Here is a 9,297-nt window from a genome sequence, read left to right on the forward strand (position 1 = left end):
TGCTCTGAAATCTTTTAAGTAGTATCACTGTGGTTACACTCACCTTGAAATGCAGACTCCTATTAGAGTTTTCATGCCTTGAGAGGCCTCCCAGAAACAGAGACTAGACAGGAGTAAGGTAATAAGGTAGTTATTTATTTGAAAGGCCTTCAAAGGTACACTCTGGGGAGCCAGAGGCTACTGCCAAGATGGACCTTAAGATGGATGACAGGTCACGAGTTCTTCACACTTTTATAGGTTTGGTTCATTTGCATATCAGGGTTAATTCTCCAATTAAAGCTTCAGTTTAATGATGCAATTCCCCTCCGCTTGCCCCCCCCACAAAGGCTTTTGGTTTATACTTCTTGGGCCTAGGATGGTCTGGGTATCCTTGGAGAGCAGGCCTGGGGAGGCTTTGTTATGTCTGCATAGCACGAGAGAGCAGAAGTTAACAGGCTACAAGAAACTTCAGAGTTACACACTAGGCAGTACAGGATTTGAAAAATATAAAAGTTACAACCTAAGGCATCAGTTTGAGCAGAAACATGAATATTGTGGCAGCTGTACAGTGTGATACCTATGAAGTGTATGAGGCAGGAGTACTACACAATACACTCTAAAAGTGTGTGCATCTGTGTGTGTGTCTGTGTGTGGGTGTGCATCTGTGTTTGAAATCCCAACAGTACATGAAAGAATATGGGAAAGATTGGCCTAGTTATATCTAACATTACTTGTACTTGCAAGAATGCTATAAAAAGGTACTGCCTCTTAAATCATAGCCAGGGCCATACCAAGAGGGCTACCCAGCCTGGCACCATGCCTGTGAAAGGCCAGTAAGTAGGCACAACAGGAATATAAAATCATGACAAATAACAAGTTATCCTTCCCCTGGTGTGCCCTCCCACTTCAGTTTGGAGACTTTTCAGAGCAAGAGGTTTCTGCTGTTCCTTTATGCTTTAAGGCAGTGGAGAGGGAAGTCTTCTTTCATTCCTGAGTATGTTTTCACTCAAATCCCAATCACTTCTTGTTCTTTTTATGCCATTTATATTTTTATATATCTACAATAGTCATCTCTATTCCAAACTAGAAGCTACTTGTCAATTCTATCTCTTTTTATAGCCATGCTATTTTAAAGCCCTGATTATACTTGCCATCCTTCTCTGATTAGCTTACACTGGCATATGCAGAAGCAAATTATGCTTTTGATAGCCTTGTGGTTAACACACTGATAAGGTTGTCCATAACTGAGAAATCAACCCCACACACATGTCCCAGTTCCCACGTGGTTTCCAAGGCAGAGATTTACAGCGACTTGAGTAAGAATGATAGGAAAAATAGTCCTTAATTTCTCCCTTGCTCAGTCATTCCCTTCCAAAAAGACTTATCCAAGATCCATGGTCAGGTCCTTGACCCCTCCCCACCCAAAATGTCCAGATATAGAAATTTTTGTTTCTATTGGTCAGAATTGCCAAAACTGTAAGACTTGAGAAAGAAACTCATAAAACCAACATCGAGAGCAAAAGACAGTGACAGGTTTGGCAACCAGTGTGCCATCCTGCCAGCCAGAGGCACTCTCAGTTTGAAAGCAGAGGTCAGTACTAATTCATTCCATTTCAAAGGCTTGCTGGTCTTTTCTTCCTTTTCAAAGTGTACATGTTTGTGCTTGACCAGTCTAGTCATGGCTCACGTGATGTGAACAGTGGGCAAACCTTGAAGTCCTCTCTTTGTGCAATTGCCTCGATCCATTGTCCCTTCCATGTGTTATGTCTTTGGAAAAAGAGACATGCTGGGAAAGCACAGCAGCATCCAATTCCTGAGGGCACATAAAATGGCAACAATGATTACTGGTTTAAGTAAATATAGCAACAGTGGTGGCAATGGAATCTATTCCTACAGTGAATAAAATTTAACATCCACTTTCAGATACTTCCTGTTATCCATCAATTACTGCATCAGCAGGAAATAGCATACTCAGGAGGAGCCACCTGGGTAATTGCACGGCAGGTAGTTAAAGGAGTAGGCAAGTCAGATGGTTAAAATTTAAAGGAGATCAAACAATTTGTGTTTGAAAATCTCTGATTTTAGTGAGGACCATGTTATTAAAAATTTTAAAAAATTATTTCTGCTTCTCAGTCAGAATTTATGTAGCACATAGCTGCATGAAAACAGGAAGAAGAAAGATCAGGGGGATCTGTTCTGTCAGTTCCAATATCAGGCTCTTATCTGTAGACCTTTTCTCGAAGCACAACAGTGAGTCACTGATAGCAAAGTGATGGTATTTCCCATTATTTCCCTTTTGCAGCTATCTCTGGCTGATGTTAAGTTTTATCCTGACACTTTCTGACATTTTTTAATCAATTTAACCATCTTAAATATTTGTTTAGGTTCCTATCGAATGAAAAGAATAAATATGTATTTCAACCACAGCCTGAGATTAATTCTTTGCTGGTCTTACACAGAAGACAGTGCAGTTCTGTAGTGGATTTAGTGACATCCACTAGCTGATGTGGTTAGATGGATAAAACTCCCAGCGGGCATCATACTAGGAAGCCCTTTATTGAACAGATATATTCTTCCCATCCAATATAAAGGCAAAACAAGGAAGAAAAATCTAAGACAGAGAGAGTACCAATATAAATTTGAGAAAGCAACACTAAGAGAGAAGTATCAATTTCCTTTTCAATAAAATGATGGCTGTTGAAGCTAGGAAAGGAAGATGTGATAGGTTCTGGCTACTCAGGTTGCACAACCTAATACCTAGAGAAACTGGTATCATACCTGGACATCAAATGTCCTGCTGTCTCCTAGGCAAAAATTTAAGTGTGCCAAAAATGCTATTATTTTCAAAGAAGTCAAAGAATGGCTACAAGATCCTACTTCCCAGAACATGTTGTCTTCTGCCAAACCCCACATAACTACAACTCTGACTTGATGAATTTAATTTTGACTTAATTTTTAAGGGAGTTTCAAAGGGAATTCTGTGCTTACTGTGTTTAGAACAATGCAAGAAGGAGTTCTTCTAACCCTGGGACAAAAAAATAATGCAGAGAAAAAGAAAGGAAATGGATCTGTACAACCAAAATTCAAATAGTAAATGACAAAAGCACCTCCTTGGCCCCCATCACATTCTCTGTCTTATGTCTGCTGTTCATTTAAAAAAAAATTGGTTATGAAAGCTTCTTATGAAATTTTTTATAGATATTTTTAAAATAGAAATTGTTAGGTACATTCAAGTAATGACTGTCAGATCTCCTTACATGATAGTAATAAAAATATTTTTATTACTCATCATTTACATACATATTTTACCCAATATAATCATTCCTAGCAACTATTTGAATTTCAGGCTATTTTCTCTAGCATGATAATTTCCCCCAAGTTACTTACTTTGCTACTTCCTTTTCTGATGGCTCCTTCTCTGTTTTCACTGAAGCTTTAAAAGCTGTGCAGTCCATCAGCTTCTGGCTGTCCACATCAGCAAAAACCTTAGTTCATTTCCCACAGTTAAGGCCAGGTAACATCATCTGTGCTTTTACATAATATTTTCATATTAGCAATGTTAATATTGCTCTAGCTGTGTTCCTCCTTGACGGATATGAAATGAATGCTCAGAAATTCATATTGTGTGGTAGGTCTGAGGAATCCATTAATCCCACTTAAAAGCCATATTACAAAGAGGATGCACAGAGCACACTGTGGAGAAAGGGACTTAAGGCTCTGACAGCAACACACTGTTACCTATACCTTCCCTATGCAGGTATAGTATGGCTTCCCTTATCCAAATTCCAGTAGCTGCATCAGTGCATTAGACAATGCCCTGTAGTGTTTAAGCACAGAGAACTTGTGCAGTATTTTATGCTTTTAAGTGATGAAAAGGGGAAAAAAAAGGGACCAGGCCTTGCTTGACCTTCTTGGACCTGCTCACTTTGAAGCACACAGTGTGGTTGCTTGTCCTGGCCAGGAGCTCTCCTTCAGTGCTCAGCAGACTCTCTATCTCATGCAGCTGTTCCTTCAGGCACAGCCCGTTGTGGACAACCATGGAGCCACCATGTTGAGGACATGAAAACTACTTGCAGGACTCCTTTTACTGCTATCCTGATGTATTTCTCCCAGGTAAGGAAACTTAAAAGTGAAGAAAATTGTGTTACCCATTTTGAATACTTCCCTGCTTCACTCAGATGGACTAAGAAAAAAAGTTTCCCAGTAGATAAAAATGTGTCCCAGAGTGAAATTCTGGCCCAGGCAAAGCCATTGGCAAAATCTCATCACATTCAATCTGACACATGGCTCTATTCTGGACTTTATATACATGGTAAATGGAAATTTAATTATACCTTTATGCACTGCTACAATCCACTATTTATCTGCTCTGAACTATTGACCTTCTTCTGTCATGCCTCAAGCATCAAGGGTCTGTTTGTTCGATTTAATTGCCCACAGGCAAGTAAGTCCGATGTGTTCTTCTTCGCCTTGATGATGCGAGTGCTGTTAATTGAGAGTGATTACAGCACAAACCATGTTACTGGGGGAGCTGGAAAAGTCAGGCCAATATGTGTAGTTCTGGGAGATGATGAGAACCTCTCAGCTTTTAAGGAATCGATGCAAGTTGAAAAGCTGAAAGGTATGGCTATGTTCAGGAAGTGAGCATACAGTGATCACACTCCTGGAGGGAGGCAAGGAGATGTCCTTCATGTCCAGCTAGACATGTCCTCTGTGCATTTCCCTGAAGACATGTCTTTTCTTCATGATACCCTTATTAAGGAGTGACAAGCTAGTGTTGTTTTTCACAAATGAATGTTTGCATTCAGCAGCATGCTCCTGAATTTCTGTTTTATCAGGTTGCAAGTAATTACCATGCGTCACATCACCTGGAGTGCCATTATGCAAATTTGCATATGGCTTGAATACTCTGCTTAGGCAAATATTTATCATCCTTTAAAGCTTCTCTTGGAAAAGAATGTCATACCTTCTGTTCTCTCTTATCACTTCGCATGTACCATGATTCAATAAGAATTCACAGCTGAAGGGAAGGTCTGTGGAGAAAAGGCTTGGTGCCTGCAGAGAAATTTCTTTCAGAATTCTGGAAGAAAAAGGGAAAAATTGTAAGTAAATAGCATATAAAAAGAAACATATATCTTGATGGTCCACCTTGTTCAGAAATAATTTTATTCTCTTGTCCCAGGTTCTATTCTGTATACTCTCCTCCTGGGCCTGACTTGAAGGGTTCAGTAACCATTGCAGGCATGTTATTACAGTGAAAGTCTTTCTCTCATCAGGGTTGCTGGAAAGTTTGCTACCATCTCTCATTTGCTCTCTCACTGAATGTTCATAGAATAAAATACATAATAAAAAGTCTGTAAGAATAATGAGCAAGAAAAATATGCTCTTAATCAGGTTTCCTTGTGAGGTATTAAGGATTATCTGCCTAAGAAGTGAATGAGGACTAGCAATGATACTTCTGCCCAAAAATTAAGTTGGTACACTACTGCCTCATTTAAATTTCTGGACCACAACTCTAATTTAGAGATCCAAGCAAGCCACACTGACAAATGCAAGTATGAACTTGGTTTTGACGGAAAGAAAAGGAGCAAGGTGAGAGCGTTCTCTGCTATAGAACTTTGGGTTTAGGCAAATGTCAAACCTCACTTGAGACCCAGGCATGCTTACAAAGCGCAGGCATTTATAAACTCCCAGTCTTGGCTTTTTCAGAAAAAAAAATGGAGGAGGAGGAGAGGAGGGAGACAGAAGGGAGACAGAACAGACAGTAGACACAGACTAGGCCTGCTTAGTGTTCCCTCTCCATGCGTGGTGCTTGTGGGGTCTGGAAAGAGTCAGAAAAGCTTTCCATACCAGGGATGAGCTGCTACATCTGGAACTGGAGTCTTGTAAACATTCCTGTTGATTGGACAGAGAAAGACCAAACGTTGTTGTGGTGAATGTTTGTTGCATTCACCACTGTTTCATCCAGCTAGACGTCCAGAATTCACCCATCCAGAATAAACAAATTGCTGCAGGCCTTGTCTATCTGCTCTTCTTGCAGGTGTTGGCACTTCTCATGAGGTCTCAGAAGGCAACAGCACAGCACCATTGCATCAGTTGAGTACCCTAAACCCCGTTGTCATTGGAGGACCCCACTCACATCGTGGAGCTGAAATGCCTGTTCTGTTTAATTGCACAAGCTGAATGTATGACAGGTATTTTTTCCCCCAGTCTTGCTTACTCTTTCTTAGAGAGCACTACAAAAGATACATGTTGCCTTCCCAAAGACACAGCATAATAGCATCTGATTATTGAAGGACCAGCAATCAAGAAACGGGAAGAAAACAGAGCATTTTGTTTTAAATTATAAAAAGAAACTAGCTTGACTTTATGTAAGTCAGGCTGATCTGGTACAAAAATAGGTAGATAAACCAGGGAAGGGTATTTTGCCTCATAAGAAGGAAACTTAAAATCCCTTGAGTGCCCAGCAATCTTGATTCTGTCAGCTGAAGAAAGAGATACGTAGATACACACATCCAGGTAACAATTTGAGATGCCTTGGAAGAAAAGGTGGTGGTAAAATCTTTGCTAAGCAGAAATTAGTAAAATAACGATTTGTTCTTTTTCTTACCTGTTTTTTCCTTAATTGTCTTCTTTGTCATGTGAAATTTACAACCCAAGTTGAACCAGAACATAGCAGTACATGGTTAATGGCTCACATAAATCAGGTAAATTAGCTATTTTTACCATTTTTCTTCCTGAAAGCTTTAAGACCAATTTGTGTTGCCTTCTCAGTTGAAAGAAAAATGTCTGTGCCTGTGTGTTGATAATGTGGGAGCTGCAGGAACTGTTGTATTAAACTAGCTGTTTCTTAACATATGATTTTCTTAAAACTGTCCATGTACACCTGCTTTAGAACTACTCAGTCCTGCTTCCTCTTAGTACTGGGATATGTTCAGAGCTATACCCTCAGTATAAAAGAACTTTAAAACAATATCATACTCTTAAGTCTCTAACTACAATCTCTATGAAAATGCTACAAAACACTTTCAAGAATGGTGTAGCGGGTTTGGTTTGAAATCGGGCAGAAACACCAATTTAGTGTAGTGGTTTGGTCCAAAATACTCATTACTGTTTACCTTCTGTGAGATAAGAATTAGGAGAAAAGCAAAGCAGGCACCAAACTTAAAAGAATATAAAGAAGTTTATTAATAGACCTAAAATAAGGAAAAAGAAAAGAGAAAAAAAAACATACCACACCTTCAGAACACTTCTCCTCCCCCCACCTTCCTCCCTTCTCCCACTGACAATGTAAAAAGACAACCCTTGAGATGTTCAGTCTGTTTACCACTTCCGTAATAGCCTTGTTCAGTTCATTTAGGAAGAGGAGTCTCTCTTGCTCATGCTATGGAGAAATTATCACAATGAGACAGCCGCCCGGGTTGGTTCTCTGCTCGCATCATGTGAGAGTCCCCCTCCCACGACTTGCAGCTTTTCCCACAACTGCTTTCAAGGGTCCAATCTTGAGCCAATGGGGTGCCATTTTAAGGTTGAGCCGTTCAGAAACAAAAGTTCTCTTCACCCACCTCTGGGAGCATTTCATCTCTAAGAACAGAGGCCCTCCCCCTTCCCTGGGAGCAAAGGGTCCTCCTCATCTTCATCTCTAGAACTATCTCTGGGAGCATCTCTAGGAACTGAGGTCTCCTTTCCCATTTGGAGAAAAAGTCCTCATCGCTTCCATCTCTCCCTGTTCAAACTTCTCATCAAATTACAGCTGCTTCAGTATTTGCCTATCTCAGCGCAGGTGCTTTTGCTCACAAGTTCAATGCTCCACCCCCCATGCCTTCATGAAATTACAATGAGTACTCTGACATATCATAGCTTCACAACAGAATTTCAGCTTTAAGCATCTCCTCTTTCTTCTCCCTCAGGTTTTCAGCTCTTCACAGCACCAAAAGGGTTAATCTCACCTCAGCCTTGCAGCTGGAATTTCGCTTATCGCTGGTGGTCACATGATCTCTGCCAGACAACAGGGCAGCTTCAGCTGAATCTTGGCCGCACTGGAGAGGGGGAGCCGGGCTGCTCTGTCTGCATGTAGCAGGGCTAGGGGGTGGGGGCGGGGGGACCGCAGGTGGAACAGGGCCCATTGGCTCCAGGATGGCCATGGCCCCGCAGACACCTGTCCCAGCGCCAGAAATGAGACAGAGACCTGCCTGGGGTTTGTCTACTCTTAAGTGTGGATCACAGAGGTGGTCAAAATTTTAAGTGGCTTAAGAAATTGTCCATATTCAAGCTGGCCAGCTGATAGGTTCTGTCAGGTCATAGAAGAGCTGTAAGCACCTCTTTGCAAGAAAATCACTTCTGGGACTCTGCTTTGCTAACCCATGACACATGGCAAAGTATTATTGTTTCCTTCATTTTGGAGATGCCTAGTTTCAGAAACCTTAAAAAGACCCTGGTTTTCAGAGAGAAGACACTGACCTTGATATCACAAGGGACAATATCTTCCTTTGTTTTTAGTTGCTGAGTGATTTGACCATGATCATACAAAATAAATCAATATTATCTTTTAGACTACTAAATGTTCATGATCAAACCAGGACCTGAACCCTGACTAGAGAGTGGCAAATAACTATTATAATCACTGAGCAGCCTTTCATTTTACACTGGAGTTAAACTGCTAAATCTTAGTTAAAGCAAATCCTGCTTTGCTTTTTGTACTCCATGCCCTTCATTTACTTCAGATGGCTTGAAAGTCTAGTTAGTAAACAATGCTCTGAGGAACAGAAGTTACCTTGTCCAGCCCAGAAGTAACTAACATGTAGTATGGATCGTCAGGGCATTGCACTTGCAGGGACAGCCTGAGTATTCCTGCATCCAACAAACCCCCCACATAGATTTTCCCACTTACTGCTTCAAAGCATATAACATTTTGCTTCACTTAGCACTTCTGATGTTATTCCAATAATGTTGAATGGACTTGAGCAGCAAGGAGGAAATTTTAATGATGTCATAAATACAGCCGGCAGAATCTTGCACTTTCCCGGTAGAGACAATACGGGTGTTTTGTGATACAGCTGAAGAGCTAATGCTGTCCATAGGTTTGGTAACCACTGTGAGAGAGTAACACTTCAGCCAGCTCAATAGCATTCCCCGCAGCCAAAGAGAAAGGACTGAGGCTTTGGAGTCCCCCCAGCCTGCTCATCCGTTGGCAGGCTCTCCCCACTACAAACTGCATGAATCACAGATGAACAGCAAGAATGGGTACCTAGGGTGGGTAATCTGTGAACTTCTGCAGAAGGTTTAAATACATCATATGTACAAAAAAAGACCTAGCCT

General features: G+C 41.0%; 1 long non-coding RNA gene across 1 annotated transcript in view; it reads right to left on the reverse strand.

The window, feature by feature from the left end:
- Positions 1 to 419: 419 nt before the first annotated feature.
- Positions 420 to 9,297, reverse strand: part of LOC108447490 — a 12,669-nt gene continuing 3,791 nt past the window's right edge. Inside the window, exons 4-5 of the long non-coding RNA XR_001863093.1 lie at positions 4,946 to 5,059; positions 420 to 1,792 (exon numbers count right to left, since the gene is read on the reverse strand). This is a non-coding gene — a long non-coding RNA (uncharacterized LOC108447490). The remainder of the gene's footprint in view (positions 1,793 to 4,945; positions 5,060 to 9,297) is intronic.

The sequence above is a fragment of the Corvus brachyrhynchos genome, unplaced genomic scaffold (assembly GCF_000691975.1).
Source record: "Corvus brachyrhynchos isolate BGI_N302 unplaced genomic scaffold, ASM69197v1 scaffold86, whole genome shotgun sequence".
NCBI classification, from domain to species: Eukaryota; Metazoa; Chordata; class Aves; order Passeriformes; family Corvidae; genus Corvus; species Corvus brachyrhynchos.